We start from the raw sequence: 27,936 nt of genomic DNA on the forward strand, positions 1-27,936 counted from the left end.
CGAACTTGATAACCGCTACACCACAGATACCGGCGACTTTGACGAGCTACTTCAGAGCGTAGGCAAAAGCAGGCTTTCACATTCAGGCCCGTAGGTAACGTTCCTTTTCAAATGCAGATTGCTGGAGAACGTAGGGGCGTAATTTGACAAGTGATGCATTTTTGTCCAACCTTGAGCGATTAAAAGTAATGGCATCAGAACAGCGTAACTACACCAGGGGCATGGCCGGGGCCAGTGCTGTTCCAGTCCTCGTTAGTATAGTGGACAGGATCTCCGCCTGTTGTAATTGACATCCTAGGGCTGCTGCTGCAAGTGCAGCTATTTTTCATTGGAGAAAGTCTCTATTTCGATTAATAGTATGTGGTGGCTTTGTCCAAACTGAGGCTGTTTAGAAATTGGTTCTTAACTTTCTTCTGTAGTCTCGCATAACCCTTTTCGATTTCTTTGACCAATTTGCACATGCTGTTTGCCATATCGCGTGCACCAAGAAGAGGGCATGCAATTGCAGGAAAGGAACTCCTCAACAGGTAACTCAAAACTGAAATTGAACGACGACCATTGCAAGCATGTGTAAGTACTTAGTCAACCCACTGACACAGCTTGAGTGTGAATGTCATCTTAAAATAACAACAATTGTGTTTCTGCCTGGTTTCAGGCCAGGGACCTTTCACGTGTGAGGCGAACTTGATAACCGCTACACCACAGAAATCGGCGACTTTGACGAGCTACTTCAGAGCGTAGCTTCCCAGCAAGAAGAATACCACGGTCGTGGAAGTTTACTCCTCAGGGGTTTTGGGATGAAAGGATCTTTATCGAACTTTGTAGTACTAAAACCAAAAGTGTTGCCTTTCTAATTGTTAGAGCTGAGACAACCCCTTTTACAAGGCAATCCACCCAGACTGACTGTGCACATGATAATGGATAGCAAAAGGGTTTCTGCCTGATTTCGAACGAGGGACCTTTATGCATGTTAGGCCAAGGTGATATCCACTACACTACAGAATTTAGCCACGTAGGGTATTACTTTCAGAGTGTAGCATCTAACCACAAAGCGACACATTATCGTGCAAGGTCGACTCTAAGGGGCTTTCCAAAATCCTAGTGCACAATAGGTACTTTCTCAGCTTAATGGGGACCATGCTCATATGTGGAGGCTGATCGGTCCAATGCTAAGCCAGTGTAGCGTGGAGAGGGGATTGAAGCTGTGGTAATTGACATCCTAGGGCTGCTTCTTCAGTGCAGCTGTTTTTCATGGGAGAAACAAAGGCTGTTTAGAAATTGGTTTTTAACAATCTTCTGTAGTCTCGCAAAACCCTTTTTGATTTCTTTGACCAATTTGCACATGCTGTTTGCCATATCGCGTGCACCAAGAAGAGGGCATGCAATTGCAGGAAAGGAACTCCTCAACAGGTACTCAAAACTGAAATTGAACGACGACCATTGCAACTTTAGCCAGTAATGGTCCGCTCAGTCAAAGGCACACAGCCTTTGTCCAGCGACTACTCTGGCGTGACTGCAAACGAGCAGTGCTTTTCCAGTCCTCGTTAGTATAGTGGACAGTATCTCCGCCTGTCACGCGGAAGACCGGGGTTCGATTCCCCGACGGGGAGAGTCTTTTTGCCTTTGTCCCGGACAGTTGAAATTTCCCGCAATACGTCTTCGGCTTGGTTGAGGAGGCTTGCATTTCCAAATGATGGCCAGAAGAAGTCATCGGGTGTTGTGCCAAAATAGCTCAGTTGGGAGAGCGTTAGACTGAAGATCTAAAGGTCCCTGGTTCGATCCCGGGCTTCGGCATTACACCACCTCTGTCTTGCGTACGATGCCAAGAGTTCCCTAACCTTTTGTTTTTGTACTTAAGACGGTTTGGAAGGTAGTCTCTATGTGTGCCATTCTGTGATTTCAGGTTGTTTTACGGAGCAAGCATGTGTAAGAACTTAGTCAACCCACTGACACAGCTTGAGTGTAAATGTCATCTTAAAATAACAACAATTGTGTTTCTGCCTGATTTCAGGCCAGGGACCTTTCACGTGTGAGGCAAACTTGATAACCGCTACACCACAGATACCGGCGACTTTGACGAGCTACTTCAGAGCGTAGGCAAAAGCAGGCTTTCACATTCAGGCCCGTAGGTAACGTTCCTTTTCAAATGCAGATTGCCGGAGAACGTAGGGGCGTAATTTGACAAGTGATGCATTTTTGTCCAACCTTGAGCGATTAAAAGTAATGGCATCAGAACAGCGTAAGTACACCAGGGGCATGGCCGGGGCCAGTGCTGTTCCAGTCCTCGTTAGTATAGTGGACAGGATCTCCGCCTGTTGTAATTGACATCCTAGGGCTGCTGCTGCAAGTGCAGCTATTTTTCATTGGAGAAAGTCTCTATTTCGATTAATAGTATGTGGTGGCTTTGTCCAAACTGAGGCTGTTTAGAAATTGGTTCTTAACTTTCTTCTGTAGTCTCGCATAACCCTTTTCGATTTCTTTGACCAATTTGCACATGCTGTTTGCCATATCGCGTGCACCAAGAAGAGGGCATGCAATTGCAGGAAAGGAACTCCTCAACAGGTAACTCAAAACTGAAATTGAACGACGACCATTGCAAGCATGTGTAAGAACTTAGTCAACCCACTGACACAGCTTGAGTGTGAATGTCATCTTAAAATAACAACAATTGTGTTTCTGCCTGGTTTCAGGCCAGGGACCTTTCACGTGTGAGGCGAACTTGATAACCGCTACACCACAGAAATCGGCGACTTTGACGAGCTACTTCAGAGCGTAGCTTCCCAGCAAGAAGAATACCACGGTCGTGGAAGTTTACTCCTCAGGGGTTTTGGGATGAAAGGATCTTTATCGAACTTTGTAGTACTAAAACCAAAAGTGTTGCCTTTCTAATTGTTAGAGCTGAGACAACCCCTTTTACAAGGCAATCCACCCAGACTGACTGTGCACATGATAATGGATAGCAAAAGGGTTTCTCCCTGATTTCGAACGAGGGACCTTTATGCATGTTAGGCCAAGGTGATATCCACTACACTACAGAATTTAGCCACGTAGGGTATTACTTTCAGAGGGTAGCATCTAACCACAAAGCGACACATTATCGTGCAAGGTCGACTCTAAGGGGCTTTCCAAAATCCTAGTGCACAATAGGTACTTTCTCAGCTTAATGGGGACCATGCTCATATGTGGAGGCTGATCGGTCCAATGCTAAGCCAGTGTAGCGTGGAGAGGGGATTGAAGCTGTGGTAATTGACATCCTAGGGCTGCTTCTTCAGTGCAGCTGTTTTTCATGGGAGAAACAAAGGCTGTTTAGAAATTGGTTTTTAACAATCTTCTGTAGTCTCGCAAAACCCTTTTTGATTTCTTTGACCAATTTGCACATGCTGTTTGCCATATCGCGTGCAACAAGAAGAGGGCATGCAATTGCAGGAAAGGAACTCCTCAACAGGTACTCAAAACTGAAATTGAACGACGACCATTGCAACTTTAGCCAGTAATGGTCCGCTCAGTCAAAGGCACACAGCCTTTGTCCAGCGACTACTCTGGCGTGACTGCAAACGAGCAGTGCTTTTCCAGTCCTCGTTAGTATAGTGGACAGTATCTTCGCCTGTCACGCGGAAGACCGGGGTTCGATTCCCCGACGGGGAGAGTCTTTTTGCCTTTGTCCCGGACAGTTGAAATTTCCTGCAATATGTCTTCGGCTTGGTTGAGGAGGCTTGCATTTGCAAATGATGGCCAGAAGAAGTCATCGGTTGTTGTGCCGAAATAGCTCAGTTGGGAGAGCGTTAGACTGAAGATCTAAAGGTCCCTGGTTCGATCCCGGGTTTCGGCATTACACCACCTCTGTCTTGCGTACGATGCCAAGAGTCCCCTAACCTTTTGTTTTTGTACTTAAGACGGTTTGGAAGGTAGTCTCTATGTGTGCCATTCTGTGATTTCAGGTTGTTTTACGGAGCAAGCATGTGTAAGAACTTAGTCAACCCACTGACACAGCTTGAGAGTAAATGTCATCTTAAAATAACAACAATTGTGTTTCTGCCTGATTTCAGGCCAGGGACCTTTCACGTGTGAGGCGAACTTGATAACCGCTACACCACAGATACCGGCGACTTTGACGAGCTACTTCAGAGCGTAGGCAAAAGCAGGCTTTCACATTCAGGCTCGTAGGTAACGTTCCTTTTCAAATGCAGATTGCTGGAGAACGTAGGGGCGTAATTTGACAAGTGATGCATTTTTGTCCAACCTTGAGCGATTAAAAGTAATGGCATCAGAACAGCGTAACTACACCAGGGGCATGGCCGGGGCCAGTGCTGTTCCAGTCCTCGTTAGTATAGTGGACAGGATCTCCGCCTGTTGTAATTGACATCCTAGGGCTGCTGCTGCAAGTGCAGCTATTTTTCATTGGAGAAAGTCTCTATTTCGATTAATAGTATGTGGTGGCTTTGTCCAAACTGAGGCTGTTTAGAAATTGGTTCTTAACTTTCTTCTGTAGTCTCGCATAACCCTTTTCGATTTCTTTGACCAATTTGCACATGCTGTTTGCCATATCGCGTGCACCAAGAAGAGGGCATGCAATTGCAGGAAAGGAACTCCTCAACAGGTAACTCAAAACTGAAATTGAACGACGACCATTGCAAGCATGTGTAAGAACTTAGTCAACCCACTGACACAGCTTGAGTGTGAATGTCATCTTAAAATAACAACAATTGTGTTTCTGCCTGGTTTCAGGCCAGGGACCTTTCACGTGTGAGGCGAACTTGATAACCGCTACACCACAGAAATCGGCGACTTTGACGAGCTACTTCAGAGCGTAGCTTCCCAGCAAGAAGAATACCACGGTCGTGGAAGTTTACTCCTCAGGGGTTTTGGGATGAAAGGATCTTTATCGAACTTTGTAGTACTAAAACCAAAAGTGTTGCCTTTCTAATTGTTAGAGCTGAGACAACCCCTTTTACAAGGCAATCCACCCAGACTGACTGTGCACATGATAAAGGATAGCAAAAGGGTTTCTGCCTGATTTCGAACGAGTGACCTTTATGCATGTTAGGCCAAGGTGATATCCACTACACTACAGAATTTAGCCACGTAGGGTATTACTTTCAGAGGGTAGCATCTAAGCACAAAGCGACACATTATCGTGCAAGGTCGACTCTAAGGGGCTTTCCAAAATCCTAGTGCACAATAGGTACTTTCTCAGCTTAATGGGGACCATGCTCATATGTGGAGGCTGATCGGTCCAATGCTAAGCCAGTGTAGCGTGGAGAGGGGATTGAAGCTGTGGTAATTGACATCCTAGGGCTGCTTCTTCAGTGCAGCTGTTTTTCATGGGAGAAACAAAGGCTGTTTAGAAATTGGTTCTTAACAATCTTCTGTAGTCTCGCAAAACCCTTTTTGATTTCTTTGACCAATTTGCACATGCTGTTTGCCATATCGCGTCCAACAAGAAGAGGGCGCGCAATTGTAGTCAACAGATACTCAAAACTGAAATTGAATAACGACCATTGCAACTTTAACCAGTAATCGTCCGCTCTGTCAAAGACACAGCCTTTTTTCGGCGACTACTCTGGAGTGACTGCAAAAGATCTAACAGGCAAAAGCAGGTTTTCACATTCAGGCCCGTAGGTAACGTTCCTTTTCAAATGCAGATTGACGGAGAACGTAGGAGCGTAATTTGACAATTGATTCATTTTTGTCCAACCTTGAGCGAGTAAAAGTAATGGCATCAGAACGGCGTAACTACACCAGGGGCATGGCCGGGGGCAGTGCTGTTCCAGTCCTCGTTAGTATAGTGGACAGGATCTCCGCCTGTTGTAATTGACATCCTAGGGCTGCTGCTGCAAGTGCAGCTATTTTTCATTGGAGAAAGTCTCTATTTCGATTAATAGTATGTGGTGGCTTTGTCCAAACTGAGGCTGTTTAGAAATTGGTTCTTAACTTTCTTCTGTAGTCTCGCATAACCCTTTTCGATTTCTTTGACCAATTTGCACATGCTGTTTGCCATATCGCGTGCACCAAGAAGAGGGCATGCAATTGCAGGAAAGGAACTCCTCAACAGGTAACTCAAAACTGAAATTGAACGACGACCATTGCAAGCATGTGTAAGAACTTAGTCAACCCACTGACACAGCTTGAGTGTGAATGTCATCTTAAACTAACAACAATTGTGTTTCTGCCTGGTTTCAGGCCAGGGACCTTTCACGTGTGAGGCGAACTTGATAACCGCTACACCACAGAAATCGGCGACTTTGACGAGCTACTTCAGAGCGTAGCTTCCCAGCAAGAAGAATACCACGGTCGTGGAAGTTTACTCCTCAGGGGTTTTGGGATGAAAGGATCTTTATCGAACTTTGTAGTACTAAAACCAAAAGTGTTGCCTTTCTAATTGTTAGAGCTGAGACAACCCCTTTTACAAGGCAATCCACCCAGACTGACTGTGCACATGATAATGGATAGCAAAAGGGTTTCTCCCTGATTTCGAACGAGGGACCTTTATGCATGTTAGGCCAAGGTGATATCCACTACACTACAGAATTTAGCCACGTAGGGTATTACTTTCAGAGGGTAGCATCTAACCACAAAGCGACACATTATCGTGCAAGGTCGACTCTAAGGGGCTTTCCAAAATCCTAGTGCACAATAGGTACTTTCTCAGCTTAATGGGGACCATGCTCATATGTGGAGGCTGATCGGTCCAATGCTAAGCCAGTGTAGCGTGGAGAGGGGATTGAAGCTGTGGTAATTGACATCCTAGGGCTGCTTCTTCAGTGCAGCTGTTTTTCATGGGAGAAACAAAGGCTGTTTAGAAATTGGTTCTTAACAATCTTCTGTAGTCTCGCAAAACCCTTTTTGATTTCTTTGACCAATTTGCACATGCTGTTTGCCATATCGCGTCCAACAAGAAGAGGGCGCGCAATTGTAGTCAACAGATACTCAAAACTGAAATTGAATAACGACCATTGCAACTTTAGCCAGTAATCGTCCGCTCTGTCAAAGACACAGCCTTTTTTCGGCGACTACTCTGGAGTGACTGCAAAAGATCTAACAGGCAAAAGCAGGTTTTCACATTCAGGCCCGTAGGTAATGTTCCTTTTCAAATGCAGATTGACGGAGAACGTAGGAGCGTAATTGGACAATTGATTCATTTTTGTCCAACCTTGAGCGAGTAAAAGTAATGGCATCAGAACGGCGTAACTACACCAGGGGCATGGCCGGGGGCAGTGCTGTTCCAGTCCTCGTTAGTATAGTGGACAGTATCTCCGCCTGTTGTAATTGACATCCTAGGGCTGCTGCTGCAAGTGCAGCTATTTTTCATGGGAGAAAGTCTCTATTTCGATTAATAGTATGTGGTGGCTTTGTCCAAACTGAGGCTGTTTAGAAATTGGTTCTTAACTTTCTTCTGTAGTCTCGCATAACCCTTTTCGATTTCTTTGACCAATTTGCACTTGCTGCTTGCCCTTTTCGATTTCTTTGACCAATTTGCACATGCTGTTTGCCATATCGCGTGCACCAAGAAGAGGGCATGCAATTGCAGGAAAGGAACTCCTCAACAGGTACTCAAAACTGAAATTGAACGACGACCATTGCAACTTTAGCCAGTAATGGTCCGCTCAGTCAAAGGCACACAGCCTTTGTCCAGCGACTACTCTGGCGTGACTGCAAACGAGCAGTGATGTTCCAGTCCTCGTTAGTATAGTGGACAGGATCTCCGCCTGTTGTAATTGACATCCTAGGGCTGCTGCTGCAAGTGCAGCTATTTTTCATTGGAGAAAGTCTCTATTTCGATTAATAGTATGTGGTGGCTTTGTCCAAACTGAGGCTGTTTAGAAATTGGTTCTTAACTTTCTTCTGTAGTCTCGCATAACCCTTTTCGATTTCTTTGACCAATTTGTACATGCTGTTTGCCATATTGCGTGCACCAAGAAGAGGGCATGCAATTGCAGGAAAGGAACTCCTCAACAGGTAACTCAAAACTGAAATTGAACGACGACCATTGCAAGCATGTGTAAGTACTTAGTCAACCCACTGACACAGCTTGAGTGTGAATGTCATCTTAAAATAACAACAATTGTGTTTCTGCCTGGTTTCAGGCCAGGGACCTTTCACGTGTGAGGCGAACTTGATAACCGCTACACCACAGAAATCGGCGACTTTGACGAGCTACTTCAGAGCGTAGCTTCCCAGCAAGAAGAATACCACGGTCGTGGAAGTTTACTCCTCAGTGGTTTTGGGATGAAAGGATCTTTATCGAACTTTGTAGTACTAAAACCAAAAGTGTTGCCTTTCTAATTGTTAGAGCTGAGACAATCCCTTTTACAAGGCAATCCACCCAGACTTACTGTGCACATGATAATGGATAGCAAAAGGGTTTCTGCCTGATTTCGAACGAGGGACCTTTATGCATGTTAGGCCAAGGTGATATCCACTACACTACAGAATTTAGCCACGTAGGGTATTACTTTCAGAGGGTAGCATCTAACCACAAAGCGACACATTATCGTGCAAGGTCGACTCTAAGGGGCTTTCCAAAATCCTAGTGCACAATAGGTACTTTCTCAGCTTAATGGGGACCATGCTCATATGTGGAGGCTGATCGGTCCAATGCTAAGCCAGTGTAGCGTGGAGAGGGGATTGAAGCTGTGGTAATTGACATCCTAGGGCTGCTTCTTCAGTGCAGCTGTTTTTCATGGGAGAAACAAAGGCTGTTTAGAAATTGGTTCTTAACAATCTTCTGTAGTCTCGCAAAACCCTTTTTGATTTCTTTGACCAATTTGCACATGCTGTTTGCCATATCGCGTCCAACAAGAAGAGGGCGCGCAATTGTAGTCAACAGATACTCAAAACTGAAATTGAATAACGACCATTGCAACTTTAACCAGTAATCGTCCGCTCTGTCAAAGACACAGCCTTTTTTCGGCGACTACTCTGGAGTGACTGCAAAAGATCTAACAGGCAAAAGCAGGTTTTCACATTCAGGCCCGTAGGTAACGTTCCTTTTCAAATGCAGATTGACGGAGAACGTAGGAGCGTAATTTGACAATTGATTCATTTTTGTCCAACCTTGAGCGAGTAAAAGTAATGGCATCAGAACGGCGTAACTACACCAGGGGCATGGCCGGGGGCAGTGCTGTTCCAGTCCTCGTTAGTATAGTGGACAGTATCTCCGCCTGTTGTAATTGACATCCTAGGGCTGCTACTGCAAGTGCAGCTATTTTTCATGGGAGAAAGTCTCTATTTCGATTAATAGTATGTGGTGGCTTTGTCCAAACTGAGGCTGTTTAGAAATTGGTTCTTAACTTTCTTCTGTAGTCTCGCATAATCCTTTTCGATTTCTTTGACCAATTTGCACTTGCTGCTTGCCCTTTTCGATTTCTTTGACCAATTTGCACATCCTGTTTGCCATATCGCGTGCACCAAGAAGAGGGCATGCAATTGCAGGAAAGGAACTCCTCAACAGGTACTCACAACTGAAATTGAACGACGACCATTGCAACTTTAGCCAGTAATGGTCCGCTCAGTCAAAGGCACACAGCCTTTGTCCAGCGACTACTCTCGCATGACTGCAAACGAGCAGTGCTTTTCCAGTCCTCGTTAGTGTAGTGGACAGTATCTCCGCCTGTCACGCGGAAGACCGGGGTTTGATTCCCTGACGGGGAGAGTCTTTTTGCCTTTGTCCCGGACAGTTGAAATTTCCCGCAATACGTCTTCGGCTTGGTTGAGGAGGCTTGCATTTGCAAATGATGGCCAAAAGAAGTCATCGGTTGTTGTGCCGAAATAGCTCAGTTGGGAGAGCGTTAGACTGAAGATCTAAAGGTCCCCTGGTTTGATCCCGGGTTTCGGCATTACACCACCTCTGTCTTGCGTACGATGCCAAGAGTCCCGTAACCTTTTGTTTTTGTACTTAAGACGGTTTGGAAGGTAGTCTCTATGTGTGCCATTCTGTGATTTCAGGTTGTTTTACGGAGCAAGCATGTGTAAGAACTTAGTCAACCCACTGACACAGCTTGAGAGTAAATGTCATCTTAAAATAACAACAATTGTGTTTCTGCCTGATTTCAGGCCAGGGACCTTTCACGTGTGAGGCGAACTTGATAACCGCTACACCACAGATACCGGCGACTTTGACGAGCTACTTCAGAGCGTAGGCAAAAGCAGGCTTTCACATTCAGGCCCGTAGGTAACGTTCCTTTTCAAATGCAGATTGCTGGAGAACGTAGGGGCGTAATTTGACAAGTGATGCATTTTTGTCCAACCTTGAGCGATTAAAAGTAATGGCATCAGAACAGCGTAACTACACCAGGGGCATGGCCGGGGCCAGTGCTGTTCCAGTCCTCGTTAGTATAGTGGACAGGATCTCCGCCTGTTGTAATTGACATCCTAGGGCTGCTGCTGCAAGTGCAGCTATTTTTCATTGGAGAAAGTCTCTATTTCGATTAATAGTATGTGGTGGCTTTGTCCAAACTGAGGCTGTTTAGAAATTGGTTCTTAACTTTCTTCTGTAGTCTCGCATAACCCTTTTCGATTTCTTTGACCAATTTGCACATGCTGTTTGCCATATCGCGTGCACCAAGAAGCGGGCATGCAATTGCAGGAAAGGAACTCCTCAACAGGTAACTCAAAACTGAAATTGAACGACGACCATTGCAAGCATGTGTAAGAACTTAGTCAACCCACTGACACAGCTTGAGTGTGAATGTCATCTTAAAATAACAACAATTGTGTTTCTGCCTGGTTTCAGGCCAGGGACCTTTCACGTGTGAGGCGAACTTGATAACCGCTACACCACAGAAATCGGCGACTTTGACGAGCTACTTCAGAGCGTAGCTTCCCAGCAAGAAGAATACCACGGTCGTGGAAGTTTACTCCTCAGGGGTTTTGGGATGAAAGGATCTTTATCGAACTTTGTAGTACTAAAACCAAAAGTGTTGCCTTTCTAATTGTTAGAGCTGAGACAACCCCTTTTACAAGGCAATCCACCCAGACTGACTGTGCACATGATAATGGATAGCAAAAGGGTTTCTGCCTGATTTCGAACGAGGGACCTTTATGCATGTTAGGCCAAGGTGATATCCACTACACTACAGAATTTAGCCACGTAGGGTATTACTTTCAGAGGGTAGCATCTAACCACAAAGCGACACATTATCGTGCAAGGTCGACTCTAAGGGGCTTTCCAAAATCCTAGTGCACAATAGGTACTTTCTCAGCTTAATGGGGACCATGCTCATATGTGGAGGCTGATCGGTCCAATGCTAAGCCAGTGTAGCGTGGAGAGGGGATTGAAGCTGTGGTAATTGACATCCTAGGGCTGCTTCTTCAGTGCAGCTGTTTTTCATGGGAGAAACAAAGGCTGTTTAGAAATTGGTTTTTAACAATCTTCTGTAGTCTCGCAAAACCCTTTTTGATTTCTTTGACCAATTTGCACATGCTGTTTGCCATATCGCGTGCAACAAGAAGAGGGCATGCAATTGCAGGAAAGGAACTCCTCAACAGGTACTCAAAACTGAAATTGAACGACGACCATTGCAACTTTAGCCAGTAATGGTCCGCTCAGTCAAAGGCACACAGCCTTTGTCCAGCGACTACTCTGGCGTGACTGCAAACGAGCAGTGCTTTTCCAGTCCTCGTTAGTATAATGGACAGTATCTCCGCCTGTCACGCGGAAGACCGGGGTTCGATTCCCCGACGGGGAGAGTCTTTTTGCCTTTGTCCCGGACAGTTGAAATTTCCTGCAATATGTCTTCGGCTTGGTTGAGGAGGCTTGCATTTGCAAATGATGGCCAGAAGAAGTCATCGGTTGTTGTGCCGAAATAGCTCAGTTGGGAGAGCGTTAGACTGAAGATCTAAAGGTCCCTGGTTCGATCCCGGGTTTCGGCATTACACCACCTCTGTCTTTCGTACGATGCCAAGAGTCCCCTAACCTTTTGTTTTTGTACTTAAAACGGTTTGGAAGGTAGTCTCTATGTGTGCCATTCTGTGATTTCAGGTTGTTTTACGGAGCAAGCATGTGTAAGAACTTAGTCAACCCACTGACACAGCTTGAGTGTAAATGTCATCTTAAAATAACAACAATTGTGTTTCTGCCTGATTTCAGGCCAGGGACCTTTCACGTGTGAGGCGAACTTGATAACCGCTACACCACAGATACCGGCGACTTTGACGAGCTACTTCAGAGCGTAGGCAAAAGCAGGCTTTCACATTCAGGCCCGTAGGTAACGTTCCTTTTCAAATGCAGATTGCCGGAGAACGTAGGGGCGTAATTTGACAAGTGATGCATTTTTGTCCAACCTTGAGCGATTAAAAGTAATGGCATCAGAACAGTGTAACTACACCAGGGGCATGGCCGGGGCCAGTGCTGTTCCAGTCCTCGTTAGTATAGTGGACAGTATCTCCGCCTGTTGTAATTGACATCCTAGGGCTGCTGCTGCAAATGCAGCTATTTTTCATTGGAGAAAGTCTCTATTTCGATTAATAGTATGTGGTGGCTTTGTCCAAACTGAGGCTGTTTAGAAATTGGTTCTTAACTTTCTTCTGTAGTCTCGCACAACCCTTTTCGATTTCTTTGACCAATTTGCACATGCTGTTTGCCATATCGCGTGTACCAAGAAAAGGGCATGCAATTGCAGGAAAGGAACTCCTCAACAGGTAACTCAAAACTGAAATTGAACGACGACCATTGCAAGCATGTGTAAGAACTTAGTCAACCCACTGACACAGCTTGAGTGTGAATGTCATCTTAAAATAACAACAATTGTGTTTCTGCCTGGTTTCAGGCCAGGGACCTTTCACGTGTGAGGCGAACTTGATAACCGCTACACCACAGAAATCGGCGACTTTGACGAGCTACTTCAGAGCGTAGCTTCCCAGCAAGAAGAATACCACGGTCGTGGAAGTTTACTCCTCAGGGGTTTTGGGATGAAAGGATCTTTATCGAACTTTGTAGTACTAAAACCAAAAGTGTTGCCTTTCTAATTGTTAGAGCTGAGACAACCCCTTTTACAAGGCAATCCACCCAGACTGACTGTGCACATGATAAAGGATAGCAAAAGGGTTTCTGCCTGATTTCGAACGAGGGACCTTTATGCATGTTAGGCCAAGGTGATATCCACTACACTACAGAATTTAGCCACGTAGGGTATTACTTTCAGAGGGTAGCATCTAAGCACAAAGCGACACATTATCGTGCAAGGTCGACTCTAAGGGGCTTTCCAAAATCCTAGTGCACAATAGGTACTTTCTCAGCTTAATGGGGACCATGCTCATATGTGGAGGCTGATCGGTCCAATGCTAAGCCAGTGTAGCGTGGAGAGGGGATTGAAGCTGTGGTAATTGACATCCTAGGGCTGCTTCTTCAGTGCAGCTGTTTTTCATGGGAGAAACAAAGGCTGTTTAGAAATTGGTTCTTAACAATCTTCTGTAGTCTCGCAAAACCCTTTTTGATTTCTTTGACGAATTTGCACATGCTGTTTGCCATATCGCGTCCAACAAGAAGAGGGCGCGCAATTGTAGTCAACAGATACTCAAAACTGAAATTGAATAACGACCATTGCAACTTTAACCAGTAATCGTCCGCTCTGTCAAAGACACAGCCTTTTTTCGGCGACTACTCTGGAGTGACTGCAAAAGATCTAACAGGCAAAAGCAGGTTTTCACATTCAGGCCCGTAGGTAACGTTCCTTTTCAAATGCAGATTGACGGAGAACGTAGGAGCGTAATTTGACAATTGATTCATTTTTGTCCAACCTTGAGCGAGTAAAAGTAATGGCATCAGAACGGCGTAACTACACCAGGGGCATGGCCGGGGGCAGTGCTGTTCCAGTCTTCGTTAGTATAGTGGACAGTATCTCCGCCTGTTGTAATTGACATCCTAGGGCTGCTGCTGCAAGTGCAGCTATTTTTCATGGGAGAAAGTCTCTATTTCGATTAATAGTATGTGGTGGCTTTGTCCAAACTGAGGCTGTTTAGAAATTGGTTCTTAACTTTCTTCTGTAGTCTCGCATAATCCTTTTCGATTTCTTTGACCAATTTGCACTTGCTGCTTGCCCTTTTCGATTTCTTTGACCAATTTGCACATCCTGTTTGCCATATCGCGTGCACCAAGAAGAGGGCATGCAATTGCAGGAAAGGAACTCCTCAACAGGTACTCACAACTGAAATTGAACGACGACCATTGCAACTTTAGCCAGTAATGGTCCGCTCAGTCAAAGGCACACAGCCTTTGTCCAGCGACTACTCTGGCGTGACTGCAAACGAGCAGTGCTTTTCCAGTCCTCGTTAGTATAGTGGACAGTATCTCCGCCTGTCACGCGGAAGACCGGGGTTCGATTCCCTGACGGGGAGAGTCTTTTTGCCTTTGTCCCGGACAGTTGAAATTTCCCGCAATACGTCTTCGGCTTGGTTGAGGAGGCTTGCATTTGCAAATGATGGCCAAAAGAAGTCATCGGTTGTTGTGCCGAAATAGCTCAGTTGGGAGAGCGTTAGACTGAAGATCTAAAGGTCCCCTGGTTTGATCCCGGGTTTCGGCATTACACCACCTCTGTCTTGCGTACGATGCCAAGAGTCCCGTAACCTTTTGTTTTTGTACTTAAGACGGTTTGGAAGGTAGTCTCTATGTGTGCCATTCTGTGATTTCAGGTTGTTTTACGGAGCAAGCATGTGTAAGAACTTAGTCAACCCACTGACACAGCTTGAGAGTAAATGTCATCTTAAAATAACAACAATTGTGTTTCTGCCTGATTTCAGGCCAGGGACCTTTCACGTGTGAGGCGAACTTGATAACCGCTACACCACAGATACCGGCGACTTTGACGAGCTACTTCAGAGCGTAGGCAAAAGCAGGCTTTCACATTCAGGCCCGTAGGTAACGTTCCTTTTCAAATGCAGATTGCTGGAGAACGTAGGGGCGTAATTTGACAAGTGATGCATTTTTGTCCAACCTTGAGCGATTAAAAGTAATGGCATCAGAACAGCGTAACTACACCAGGGGCATGGCCGGGGCCAGTGCTGTTCCAGTCCTCGTTAGTATAGTGGACAGGATCTCCGCCTGTTGTAATTGACATCCTAGGGCTGCTGCTGCAAGTGCAGCTATTTTTCATTGGAGAAAGTCTCTATTTCGATTAATAGTATGTGGTGGCTTTGTCCAAACTGAGGCTGTTTAGAAATTGGTTCTTAACTTTCTTCTGTAGTCTCGCATAACCCTTTTCGATTTCTTTGACCAATTTGCACATGCTGTTTGCCATATCGCGTGCACCAAGAAGAGGGCATGCAATTGCAGGAAAGGAACTCCTCAACAGGTAACTCAAAACTGAAATTGAACGACGACCATTGCAAGCATGTGTAAGAACTTAGTCAACCCACTGACACAGCTTGAGTGTGAATGTCATCTTAAAATAACAACAATTGTGTTTCTGCCTGGTTTCAGGCCAGGGACCTTTCACGTGTGAGGCGAACTTGATAACCGCTACACCACAGAAATCGGCGACTTTGACGAGCTACTTCAGAGCGTAGCTTCCCAGCAAGAAGAATACCACGGTCGTGGAAGTTTACTCCTCAGGGGTTTTGGGATGAAAGGATCTTTATCGAACTTTGTAGTACTAAAACCAAAAGTGTTGCCTTTCTAATTGTTAGAGCTGAGACAACCCCTTTTACAAGGCAATCCACCCAGACTGACTGTGCACATGATAATGGATAGCAAAAGGGTTTCTGCCTGATTTCGAACGAGGGACCTTTATGCATGTTAGGCCAAGGTGATATCCACTACACTACAGAATTTAGCCACGTAGGGTATTACTTTCAGAGGGTAGCATCTAACCACAAAGCGACACATTATCGTGCAAGGTCGACTCTAAGGGGCTTTCCAAAATCCTAGTGCACAATAGGTACTTTCTCAGCTTAATGGGGACCATGCTCATATGTGGAGGCTGATCGGTCCAATGCTAAGCCAGTGTAGCGTGGAGAGGGGATTGAAGCTGTGGTAATTGACATCCTAGGGCTGCTTCTTCAGTGCAGCTGTTTTTCATGGGAGAAACAAAGGCTGTTTAGAAATTGGTTTTTAACAATCTTCTGTAGTCTCGCAAAACCCTTTTTGATTTCTTTGACCAATTTGCACATGCTGTTTGCCATATCGCGTGCAACAAGAAGAGGGCATGCAATTGCAGGAAAGGAACTCCTCAACAGGTACTCAAAACTGAAATTGAACGACGACCATTGCAACTTTAGCCAGTAATGGTCCGCTCAGTCAAAGGCACACAGCCTTTGTCCAGCGACTACTCTGGCGTGACTGCAAACGAGCAGTGCTTTTCCAGTCCTCGTTAGTATAATGGACAGTATCTCCGCCTGTCACGCGGAAGACCGGGGTTCGATTCCCCGACGGGGAGAGTCTTTTTGCCTTTGTCCCGGACAGTTGAAATTTCCTGCAATATGTCTTCGGCTTGGTTGAGGAGGCTTGCATTTGCAAATGATGGCCAGAAGAAGTCATCGGTTGTTGTGCCGAAATAGCTCAGTTGGGAGAGCGTTAGACTGAAGATCTAAAGGTCCCTGGTTCGATCCCGGGTTTCGGCATTACACCACCTCTGTCTTTCGTACGATGCCAAGAGTCCCCTAACCTTTTGTTTTTGTACTTAAAACGGTTTGGAAGGTAGTCTCTATGTGTGCCATTCTGTGATTTCAGGTTGTTTTACGGAGCAAGCATGTGTAAGAACTTAGTCAACCCACTGACACAGCTTGAGTGTAAATGTCATCTTAAAATAACAACAATTGTGTTTCTGCCTGATTTCAGGCCAGGGACCTTTCACGTGTGAGGCGAACTTGATAACCGCTACACCACAGATACCGGCGACTTTGACGAGCTACTTCAGAGCGTAGGCAAAAGCAGGCTTTCACATTCAGGCCCGTAGGTAACGTTCCTTTTCAAATGCAGATTGCCGGAGAACGTAGGGGCGTAATTTGACAAGTGATGCATTTTTGTCCAACCTTGAGCGATTAAAAGTAATGGCATCAGAACAGTGTAACTACACCAGGGGCATGGCCGGGGCCAGTGCTGTTCCAGTCCTCGTTAGTATAGTGGACAGTATCTCCGCCTGTTGTAATTGACATCCTAGGGCTGCTGCTGCAAATGCAGCTATTTTTCATTGGAGAAAGTCTCTATTTCGATTAATAGTATGTGGTGGCTTTGTCCAAACTGAGGCTGTTTAGAAATTGGTTCTTAACTTTCTTCTGTAGTCTCGCACAACCCTTTTCGATTTCTTTGACCAATTTGCACATGCTGTTTGCCATATCGCGTGTACCAAGAAAAGGGCATGCAATTGCAGGAAAGGAACTCCTCAACAGGTAACTCAAAACTGAAATTGAACGACGACCATTGCAAGCATGTGTAAGAACTTAGTCAACCCACTGACACAGCTTGAGTGTGAATGTCATCTTAAAATAACAACAATTGTGTTTCTGCCTGGTTTCAGGCCAGGGACCTTTCACGTGTGAGGCGAACTTGATAACCGCTACACCACAGAAATCGGCGACTTTGACGAGCTACTTCAGAGCGTAGCTTCCCAGCAAGAAGAATACCACGGTCGTGGAAGTTTACTCCTCAGGGGTTTTGGGATGAAAGGATCTTTATCGAACTTTGTAGTACTAAAACCAAAAGTGTTGCCTTTCTAATTGTTAGAGCTGAGACAACCCCTTTTACAAGGCAATCCACCCAGACTGACTGTGCACATGATAAAGGATAGCAAAAGGGTTTCTGCCTGATTTCGAACGAGGGACCTTTATGCATGTTAGGCCAAGGTGATATCCACTACACTACAGAATTTAGCCACGTAGGGTATTACTTTCAGAGGGTAGCATCTAAGCACAAAGCGACACATTATCGTGCAAGGTCGACTCTAAGGGGCTTTCCAAAATCCTAGTGCACAATAGGTACTTTCTCAGCTTAATGGGGACCATGCTCATATGTGGAGGCTGATCGGTCCAATGCTAAGCCAGTGTAGCGTGGAGAGGGGATTGAAGCTGTGGTAATTGACATCCTAGGGCTGCTTCTTCAGTGCAGCTGTTTTTCATGGGAGAAACAAAGGCTGTTTAGAAATTGGTTCTTAACAATCTTCTGTAGTCTCGCAAAACCCTTTTTGATTTCTTTGACGAATTTGCACATGCTGTTTGCCATATCGCGTCCAACAAGAAGAGGGCGCGCAATTGTAGTCAACAGATACTCAAAACTGAAATTGAATAACGACCATTGCAACTTTAACCAGTAATCGTCCGCTCTGTCAAAGACACAGCCTTTTTTCGGCGACTACTCTGGAGTGACTGCAAAAGATCTAACAGGCAAAAGCAGGTTTTCACATTCAGGCCCGTAGGTAACGTTCCTTTTCAAATGCAGATTGACGGAGAACGTAGGAGCGTAATTTGACAATTGATTCATTTTTGTCCAACCTTGAGCGAGTAAAAGTAATGGCATCAGAACGGCGTAACTACACCAGGGGCATGGCCGGGGGCAGTGCTGTTCCAGTCTTCGTTAGTATAGTGGACAGTATCTCCGCCTGTTGTAATTGACATCCTAGGGCTGCTGCTGCAAGTGCAGCTATTTTTCATGGGAGAAAGTCTCTATTTCGATTAATAGTATGTGGTGGCTTTGTCCAAACTGAGGCTGTTTAGAAATTGGTTCTTAACTTTCTTCTGTAGTCTCGCATAATCCTTTTCGATTTCTTTGACCAATTTGCACTTGCTGCTTGCCCTTTTCGATTTCTTTGACCAATTTGCACATCCTGTTTGCCATATCGCGTGCACCAAGAAGAGGGCATGCAATTGCAGGAAAGGAACTCCTCAACAGGTACTCACAACTGAAATTGAACGACGACCATTGCAACTTTAGCCAGTAATGGTCCGCTCAGTCAAAGGCACACAGCCTTTGTCCAGCGACTACTCTGGCGTGACTGCAAACGAGCAGTGCTTTTCCAGTCCTCGTTAGTATAGTGGACAGTATCTCCGCCTGTCACGCGGAAGACCGGGGTTCGATTCCCTGACGGGGAGAGTCTTTTTGCCTTTGTCCCGGACAGTTGAAATTTCCCGCAATACGTCTTCGGCTTGGTTGAGGAGGCTTGCATTTGCAAATGATGGCCAAAAGAAGTCATCGGTTGTTGTGCCGAAATAGCTCAGTTGGGAGAGCGTTAGACTGAAGATCTAAAGGTCCCCTGGTTTGATCCCGGGTTTCGGCATTACACCACCTCTGTCTTGCGTACGATGCCAAGAGTCCCGTAACCTTTTGTTTTTGTACTTAAGACGGTTTGGAAGGTAGTCTCTATGTGTGCCATTCTGTGATTTCAGGTTGTTTTACGGAGCAAGCATGTGTAAGAACTTAGTCAACCCACTGACACAGCTTGAGAGTAAATGTCATCTTAAAATAACAACAATTGTGTTTCTGCCTGATTTCAGGCCAGGGACCTTTCACGTGTGAGGCGAACTTGATAACCGCTACACCACAGATACCGGCGACTTTGACGAGCTACTTCAGAGCGTAGGCAAAAGCAGGCTTTCACATTCAGGCCCGTAGGTAACGTTCCTTTTCAAATGCAGATTGCTGGAGAACGTAGGGGCGTAATTTGACAAGTGATGCATTTTTGTCCAACCTTGAGCGATTAAAAGTAATGGCATCAGAACAGCGTAACTACACCAGGGGCATGGCCGGGGCCAGTGCTGTTCCAGTCCTCGTTAGTATAGTGGACAGGATCTCCGCCTGTTGTAATTGACATCCTAGGGCTGCTGCTGCAAGTGCAGCTATTTTTCATTGGAGAAAGTCTCTATTTCGATTAATAGTATGTGGTGGCTTTGTCCAAACTGAGGCTGTTTAGAAATTGGTTCTTAACTTTCTTCTGTAGTCTCGCATAACCCTTTTCGATTTCTTTGACCAATTTGCACATGCTGTTTGCCATATCGCGTGCACCAAGAAGCGGGCATGCAATTGCAGGAAAGGAACTCCTCAACAGGTAACTCAAAACTGAAATTGAACGACGACCATTGCAAGCATGTGTAAGAACTTAGTCAACCCACTGACACAGCTTGAGTGTGAATGTCATCTTAAAATAACAACAATTGTGTTTCTGCCTGGTTTCAGGCCAGGGACCTTTCACGTGTGAGGCGAACTTGATAACCGCTACACCACAGAAATCGGCGACTTTGACGAGCTACTTCAGAGCGTAGCTTCCCAGCAAGAAGAATACCACGGTCGTGGAAGTTTACTCCTCAGGGGTTTTGGGATGAAAGGATCTTTATCGAACTTTGTAGTACTAAAACCAAAAGTGTTGCCTTTCTAATTGTTAGAGCTGAGACAACCCCTTTTACAAGGCAATCCACCCAGACTGACTGTGCACATGATAATGGATAGCAAAAGGGTTTCTGCCTGATTTCGAACGAGGGACCTTTATGCATGTTAGGCCAAGGTGATATCCACTACACTACAGAATTTAGCCACGTAGGGTATTACTTTCAGAGGGTAGCATCTAACCACAAAGCGACACATTATCGTGCAAGGTCGACTCTAAGGGGCTTTCCAAAATCCTAGTGCACAATAGGTACTTTCTCAGCTTAATGGGGACCATGCTCATATGTGGAGGCTGATCGGTCCAATGCTAAGCCAGTGTAGCGTGGAGAGGGGATTGAAGCTGTGGTAATTGACATCCTAGGGCTGCTTCTTCAGTGCAGCTGTTTTTCATGGGAGAAACAAAGGCTGTTTAGAAATTGGTTTTTAACAATCTTCTGTAGTCTCGCAAAACCCTTTTTGATTTCTTTGACCAATTTGCACATGCTGTTTGCCATATCGCGTGCAACAAGAAGAGGGCATGCAATTGCAGGAAAGGAACTCCTCAACAGGTACTCAAAACTGAAATTGAACGACGACCATTGCAACTTTAGCCAGTAATGGTCCGCTCAGTCAAAGGCACACAGCCTTTGTCCAGCGACTACTCTGGCGTGACTGCAAACGAGCAGTGCTTTTCCAGTCCTCGTTAGTATAATGGACAGTATCTCCGCCTGTCACGCGGAAGACCGGGGTTCGATTCCCCGACGGGGAGAGTCTTTTTGCCTTTGTCCCGGACAGTTGAAATTTCCTGCAATATGTCTTCGGCTTGGTTGAGGAGGCTTGCATTTGCAAATGATGGCCAGAAGAAGTCATCGGTTGTTGTGCCGAAATAGCTCAGTTGGGAGAGCGTTAGACTGAAGATCTAAAGGTCCCTGGTTCGATCCCGGGTTTCGGCATTACACCACCTCTGTCTTTCGTACGATGCCAAGAGTCCCCTAACCTTTTGTTTTTGTACTTAAAACGGTTTGGAAGGTAGTCTCTATGTGTGCCATTCTGTGATTTCAGGTTGTTTTACGGAGCAAGCATGTGTAAGAACTTAGTCAACCCACTGACACAGCTTGAGTGTAAATGTCATCTTAAAATAACAACAATTGTGTTTCTGCCTGATTTCAGGCCAGGGACCTTTCACGTGTGAGGCGAACTTGATAACCGCTACACCACAGATACCGGCGACTTTGACGAGCTACTTCAGAGCGTAGGCAAAAGCAGGCTTTCACATTCAGGCCCGTAGGTAACGTTCCTTTTCAAATGCAGATTGCCGGAGAACGTAGGGGCGTAATTTGACAAGTGATGCATTTTTGTCCAAACTTGAGCGATTAAAAGTAATGGCATCAGAACAGTGTAACTACACCAGGGGCATGGCCGGGGCCAGTGCTGTTCCAGTCCTCGTTAGTATAGTGGACAGTATCTCCGCCTGTTGTAATTGACATCCTAGGGCTGCTGCTGCAAATGCAGCTATTTTTCATTGGAGAAAGTCTCTATTTCGATTAATAGTATGTGGTGGCTTTGTCCAAACTGAGGCTGTTTAGAAATTGGTTCTTAACTTTCTTCTGTAGTCTCGCACAACCCTTTTCGATTTCTTTGACCAATTTGCACATGCTGTTTGCCATATCGCGTGTACCAAGAAAAGGGCATGCAATTGCAGGAAAGGAACTCCTCAACAGGTAACTCAAAACTGAAATTGAACGACGACCATTGCAAGCATGTGTAAGAACTTAGTCAACCCACTGACACAGCTTGAGTGTGAATGTCATCTTAAAATAACAACAATTGTGTTTCTGCCTGGTTTCAGGCCAGGGACCTTTCACGTGTGAGGCGAACTTGATAACCGCTACACCACAGAAATCGGCGACTTTGACGAGCTACTTCAGAGCGTAGCTTCCCAGCAAGAAGAATACCACGGTCGTGGAAGTTTACTCCTCAGGGGTTTTGGGATGAAAGGATCTTTATCGAACTTTGTAGTACTAAAACCAAAAGTGTTGCCTTTCTAATTGTTAGAGCTGAGACAACCCCTTTTACAAGGCAATCCACCCAGACTGACTGTGCACATGATAAAGGATAGCAAAAGGGTTTCTGCCTGATTTCGAACGAGGGACCTTTATGCATGTTAGGCCAAGGTGATATCCACTACACTACAGAATTTAGCCACGTAGGGTATTACTTTCAGAGGGTAGCATCTAAGCACAAAGCGACACATTATCGTGCAAGGTCGACTCTAAGGGGCTTTCCAAAATCCTAGTGCACAATAGGTACTTTCTCAGCTTAATGGGGACCATGCTCATATGTGGAGGCTGATCGGTCCAATGCTAAGCCAGTGTAGCGTGGAGAGGGGATTGAAGCTGTGGTAATTGACATCCTAGGGCTGCTTCTTCAGTGCAGCTGTTTTTCATGGGAGAAACAAAGGCTGTTTAGAAATTGGTTCTTAACAATCTTCTGTAGTCTCGCAAAACCCTTTTTGATTTCTTTGACGAATTTGCACATGCTGTTTGCCATATCGCGTCCAACAAGAAGAGGGCGCGCAATTGTAGTCAACAGATACTCAAAACTGAAATTGAATAACGACCATTGCAACTTTAACCAGTAATCGTCCGCTCTGTCAAAGACACAGCCTTTTTTCGGCGACTACTCTGGAGTGACTGCAAAAGATCTAACAGGCAAAAGCAGGTTTTCACATTCAGGCCCGTAGGTAACGTTCCTTTTCAAATGCAGATTGACGGAGAACGTAGGAGCGTAATTTGACAATTGATTCATTTTTGTCCAACCTTGAGCGAGTAAAAGTAATGGCATCAGAACGGCGTAACTACACCAGGGGCATGGCCGGGGGCAGTGCTGTTCCAGTCTTCGTTAGTATAGTGGACAGTATCTCCGCCTGTTGTAATTGACATCCTAGGGCTGCTGCTGCAAGTGCAGCTATTTTTCATGGGAGAAAGTCTCTATTTCGATTAATAGTATGTGGTGGCTTTGTCCAAACTGAGGCTGTTTAGAAATTGGTTCTTAACTTTCTTCTGTAGTCTCGCATAATCCTTTTCGATTTCTTTGACCAATTTGCACTTGCTGCTTGCCCTTTTCGATTTCTTTGACCAATTTGCACATCCTGTTTGCCATATCGCGTGCACCAAGAAGAGGGCATGCAATTGCAGGAAAGGAACTCCTCAACAGGTACTCACAACTGAAATTGAACGACGACCATTGCAACTTTAGCCAGTAATGGTCCGCTCAGTCAAAGGCACACAGCCTTTGTCCAGCGACTACTCTGGCGTGACTGCAAACGAGCAGTGCTTTTCCAGTCCTCGTTAGTATAGTGGACAGTATCTCCGCCTGTCACGCGGAAGACCGGGGTTCGATTCCCTGACGGGGAGAGTCTTTTTGCCTTTGTCCCGGACAGTTGAAATTTCCCGCAATACGTCTTCGGCTTGGTTGAGGAGGCTTGCATTTGCAAATGATGGCCAAAAGAAGTCATCGGTTGTTGTGCCGAAATAGCTCAGTTGGGAGAGCGTTAGACTGAAGATCTAAAGGTCCCCTGGTTTGATCCCGGGTTTCGGCATTACACCACCTCTGTCTTGCGTACGATGCCAAGAGTCCCGTAACCTTTTGTTTTTGTACTTAAGACGGTTTGGAAGGTAGTCTCTATGTGTGCCATTCTGTGATTTCAGGTTGTTTTACGGAGCAAGCATGTGTAAGAACTTAGTCAACCCACTGACACAGCTTGAGAGTAAATGTCATCTTAAAATAACAACAATTGTGTTTCTGCCTGATTTCAGGCCAGGGACCTTTCACGTGTGAGGCGAACTTGATAACCGCTACACCACAGATACCGGCGACTTTGACGAGCTACTTCAGAGCGTAGGCAAAAGCAGGCTTTCACATTCAGGCCCGTAGGTAACGTTCCTTTTCAAATGCAGATTGCTGGAGAACGTAGGGGCGTAATTTGACAAGTGATGCATTTTTGTCCAACCTTGAGCGATTAAAAGTAATGGCATCAGAACAGCGTAACTACACCAGGGGCATGGCCGGGGCCAGTGCTGTTCCAGTCCTCGTTAGTATAGTGGACAGGATCTCCGCCTGTTGTAATTGACATCCTAGGGCTGCTGCTGCAAGTGCAGCTATTTTTCATTGGAGAAAGTCTCTATTTCGATTAATAGTATGTGGTGGCTTTGTCCAAACTGAGGCTGTTTAGAAATTGGTTCTTAACTTTCTTCTGTAGTCTCGCATAACCCTTTTCGATTTCTTTGACCAATTTGCACATGCTGTTTGCCATATCGCGTGCACCAAGAAGAGGGCATGCAATTGCAGGAAAGGAACTCCTCAACAGGTAACTCAAAACTGAAATTGAACGACGACCATTGCAAGCATGTGTAAGAACTTAGTCAACCCACTGACACAGCTTGAGTGTGAATGTCATCTTAAAATAACAACAATTGTGTTTCTGCCTGGTTTCAGGCCAGGGACCTTTCACGTGTGAGGCGAACTTGATAACCGCTACACCACAGAAATCGGCGACTTTGACGAGCTACTTCAGAGCGTAGCTTCCCAGCAAGAAGAATACCACGGTCGTGGAAGTTTACTCCTCAGGGGTTTTGGGATGAAAGGATCTTTATCGAACTTTGTAGTACTAAAACCAAAAGTGTTGCCTTTCTAATTGTTAGAGCTGAGACAACCCCTTTTACAAGGCAATCCACCCAGACTGACTGTGCACATGATAATGGATAGCAAAAGGGTTTCTGCCTGATTTCGAACGAGGGACCTTTATGCATGTTAGGCCAAGGTGATATCCACTACACTACAGAATTTAGCCACGTAGGGTATTACTTTCAGAGGGTAGCATCTAACCACAAAGCGACACATTATCGTGCAAGGTCGACTCTAAGGGGCTTTCCAAAATCCTAGTGCACAATAGGTACTTTCTCAGCTTAATGGGGACCATGCTCATATGTGGAGGCTGATCGGTCCAATGCTAAGCCAGTGTAGCGTGGAGAGGGGATTGAAGCTGTGGTAATTGACATCCTAGGGCTGCTTCTTCAGTGCAGCTGTTTTTCATGGGAGAAACAAAGGCTGTTTAGAAATTGGTTTTTAACAATCTTCTGTAGTCTCGCAAAACCCTTTTTGATTTCTTTGACCAATTTGCACATGCTGTTTGCCATATCGCGTGCAACAAGAAGAGGGCATGCAATTGCAGGAAAGGAACTCCTCAACAGGTACTCAAAACTGAAATTGAACGACGACCATTGCAACTTTAGCCAGTAATGGTCCGCTCAGTCAAAGGCACACAGCCTTTGTCCAGCGACTACTCTGGCGTGACTGCAAACGAGCAGTGCTTTTCCAGTCCTCGTTAGTATAATGGACAGTATCTCCGCCTGTCACGCGGAAGACCGGGGTTCGATTCCCCGACGGGGAGAGTCTTTTTGCCTTTGTCCCGGACAGTTGAAATTTCCTGCAATATGTCTTCGGCTTGGTTGAGGAGGCTTGCATTTGCAAATGATGGCCAGAAGAAGTCATCGGTTGTTGTGCCGAAATAGCTCAGTTGGGAGAGCGTTAGACTGAAGATCTAAAGGTCCCTGGTTCGATCCCGGGTTTCGGCATTACACCACCTCTGTCTTTCGTACGATGCCAAGAGTCCCCTAACCTTTTGTTTTTGTACTTAAAACGGTTTGGAAGGTAGTCTCTATGTGTGCCATTCTGTGATTTCAGGTTGTTTTACGGAGCAAGCATGTGTAAGAACTTAGTCAACCCACTGACACAGCTTGAGTGTAAATGTCATCTTAAAATAACAACAATTGTGTTTCTGCCTGATTTCAGGCCAGGGACCTTTCACGTGTGAGGCGAACTTGATAACCGCTACACCACAGATACCGGCGACTTTGACGAGCTACTTCAGAGCGTAGGCAAAAGCAGGCTTTCACATTCAGGCCCGTAGGTAACGTTCCTTTTCAAATGCAGATTGCCGGAGAACGTAGGGGCGTAATTTGACAAGTGATGCATTTTTGTCCAACCTTGAGCGATTAAAAGTAATGGCATCAGAACAGTGTAACTACACCAGGGGCATGGCCGGGGCCAGTGCTGTTCCAGTCCTCGTTAGTATAGTGGACAGTATCTCCGCCTGTTGTAATTGACATCCTAGGGCTGCTGCTGCAAATGCAGCTATTTTTCATTGGAGAAAGTCTCTATTTCGATTAATAGTATGTGGTGGCTTTGTCCAAACTGAGGCTGTTTAGAAATTGGTTCTTAACTTTCTTCTGTAGTCTCGCACAACCCTTTTCGATTTCTTTGACCAATTTGCACATGCTGTTTGCCATATCGCGTGTACCAAGAAAAGGGCATGCAATTGCAGGAAAGGAACTCCTCAACAGGTAACTCAAAACTGAAATTGAACGACGACCATTGCAAGCATGTGTAAGAACTTAGTCAACCCACTGACACAGCTTGAGTGTGAATGTCATCTTAAAATAACAACAATTGTGTTTCTGCCTGGTTTCAGGCCAGGGACCTTTCACGTGTGAGGCGAACTTGATAACCGCTACACCACAGAAATCGGCGACTTTGACGAGCTACTTCAGAGCGTAGCTTCCCAGCAAGAAGAATACCACGGTCGTGGAAGTTTACTCCTCAGGGGTTTTGGGATGAAAGGATCTTTATCGAACTTTGTAGTACTAAAACCAAAAGTGTTGCCTTTCTAATTGTTAGAGCTGAGACAACCCCTTTTACAAGGCAATCCACCCAGACTGACTGTGCACATGATAAAGGATAGCAAAAGGGTTTCTGCCTGATTTCGAACGAGGGACCTTTATGCATGTTAGGCCAAGGTGATATCCACTACACTACAGAATTTAGCCACGTAGGGTATTACTTTCAGAGGGTAGCATCTAAGCACAAAGCGACACATTATCGTGCAAGGTCGACTCTAAGGGGCTTTCCAAAATCCTAGTGCACAATAGGTACTTTCTCAGCTTAATGGGGACCATGCTCATATGTGGAGGCTGATCGGTCCAATGCTAAGCCAGTGTAGCGTGGAGAGGGGATTGAAGCTGTGGTAATTGACATCCTAGGGCTGCTTCTTCAGTGCAGCTGTTTTTCATGGGAGAAACAAAGGCTGTTTAGAAATTGGTTCTTAACAATCTTCTGTAGTCTCGCAAAACCCTTTTTGATTTCTTTGACGAATTTGCACATGCTGTTTGCCATATCGCGTCCAACAAGAAGAGGGCGCGCAATTGTAGTCAACAGATACTCAAAACTGAAATTGAATAACGACCATTGCAACTTTAACCAGTAATCGTCCGCTCTGTCAAAGACACAGCCTTTTTTCGGCGACTACTCTGGAGTGACTGCAAAAGATCTAACAGGCAAAAGCAGGTTTTCACATTCAGGCCCGTAGGTAACGTTCCTTTTCAAATGCAGATTGACGGAGAACGTAGGAGCGTAATTTGACAATTGATTCATTTTTGTCCAACCTTGAGCGAGTAAAAGTAATGGCATCAGAACGGCGTAACTACACCAGGGGCATGGCCGGGGGCAGTGCTGTTCCAGTCTTCGTTAGTATAGTGGACAGTATCTCCGCCTGTTGTAATTGACATCCTAGGGCTGCTGCTGCAAGTGCAGCT

General features: G+C 45.5%; 15 non-coding genes across 15 annotated transcripts; all 15 read left to right on the forward strand.

Moving 5' to 3' along the window:
* The first annotated feature begins 1,538 nt into the window (after positions 1-1,538).
* Positions 1,539-1,610, forward strand: trnad-guc (transfer RNA aspartic acid (anticodon GUC)). Its single transcript has one exon. It is a non-coding gene; the product is annotated as a tRNA-Asp (tRNA).
* Positions 1,611-1,721: 111 nt separating this feature from the next.
* trnaf-gaa (transfer RNA phenylalanine (anticodon GAA)) lies at positions 1,722-1,794 on the forward strand. The gene has a single exon. It is a non-coding gene; the product is annotated as a tRNA-Phe (tRNA).
* Positions 1,795-3,573: 1,779 nt separating this feature from the next.
* Positions 3,574-3,645, forward strand: trnad-guc (transfer RNA aspartic acid (anticodon GUC)). The gene has a single exon. It is a non-coding gene; the product is annotated as a tRNA-Asp (tRNA).
* Positions 3,646-3,756: 111 nt separating this feature from the next.
* trnaf-gaa (transfer RNA phenylalanine (anticodon GAA)) lies at positions 3,757-3,829 on the forward strand. The gene has a single exon. It is a non-coding gene; the product is annotated as a tRNA-Phe (tRNA).
* A 7,786-nt stretch (positions 3,830-11,615) lies between these two features.
* trnad-guc (transfer RNA aspartic acid (anticodon GUC)) lies at positions 11,616-11,687 on the forward strand. The gene has a single exon. It is a non-coding gene; the product is annotated as a tRNA-Asp (tRNA).
* A 111-nt stretch (positions 11,688-11,798) lies between these two features.
* Positions 11,799-11,871, forward strand: trnaf-gaa (transfer RNA phenylalanine (anticodon GAA)). The gene has a single exon. It is a non-coding gene; the product is annotated as a tRNA-Phe (tRNA).
* A 2,391-nt stretch (positions 11,872-14,262) lies between these two features.
* trnad-guc (transfer RNA aspartic acid (anticodon GUC)) lies at positions 14,263-14,334 on the forward strand. Its single transcript has one exon. It is a non-coding gene; the product is annotated as a tRNA-Asp (tRNA).
* Positions 14,335-16,298: 1,964 nt separating this feature from the next.
* On the forward strand, positions 16,299-16,370 carry trnad-guc (transfer RNA aspartic acid (anticodon GUC)). Its single transcript has one exon. It is a non-coding gene; the product is annotated as a tRNA-Asp (tRNA).
* A 111-nt stretch (positions 16,371-16,481) lies between these two features.
* trnaf-gaa (transfer RNA phenylalanine (anticodon GAA)) lies at positions 16,482-16,554 on the forward strand. The gene has a single exon. It is a non-coding gene; the product is annotated as a tRNA-Phe (tRNA).
* A 2,391-nt stretch (positions 16,555-18,945) lies between these two features.
* Positions 18,946-19,017, forward strand: trnad-guc (transfer RNA aspartic acid (anticodon GUC)). Its single transcript has one exon. It is a non-coding gene; the product is annotated as a tRNA-Asp (tRNA).
* A 1,964-nt stretch (positions 19,018-20,981) lies between these two features.
* Positions 20,982-21,053, forward strand: trnad-guc (transfer RNA aspartic acid (anticodon GUC)). Its single transcript has one exon. It is a non-coding gene; the product is annotated as a tRNA-Asp (tRNA).
* Positions 21,054-21,164: 111 nt separating this feature from the next.
* trnaf-gaa (transfer RNA phenylalanine (anticodon GAA)) lies at positions 21,165-21,237 on the forward strand. Its single transcript has one exon. It is a non-coding gene; the product is annotated as a tRNA-Phe (tRNA).
* A 2,391-nt stretch (positions 21,238-23,628) lies between these two features.
* trnad-guc (transfer RNA aspartic acid (anticodon GUC)) lies at positions 23,629-23,700 on the forward strand. Its single transcript has one exon. It is a non-coding gene; the product is annotated as a tRNA-Asp (tRNA).
* A 1,964-nt stretch (positions 23,701-25,664) lies between these two features.
* Positions 25,665-25,736, forward strand: trnad-guc (transfer RNA aspartic acid (anticodon GUC)). Its single transcript has one exon. It is a non-coding gene; the product is annotated as a tRNA-Asp (tRNA).
* A 111-nt stretch (positions 25,737-25,847) lies between these two features.
* Positions 25,848-25,920, forward strand: trnaf-gaa (transfer RNA phenylalanine (anticodon GAA)). Its single transcript has one exon. It is a non-coding gene; the product is annotated as a tRNA-Phe (tRNA).
* Positions 25,921-27,936: the final 2,016 nt, after the last annotated feature.

The sequence above is a fragment of the Channa argus genome, unplaced genomic scaffold (genome assembly GCF_033026475.1).
Source record: "Channa argus isolate prfri unplaced genomic scaffold, Channa argus male v1.0 Contig076, whole genome shotgun sequence".
Classification (NCBI taxonomy): domain Eukaryota; kingdom Metazoa; phylum Chordata; class Actinopteri; order Anabantiformes; family Channidae; genus Channa; species Channa argus.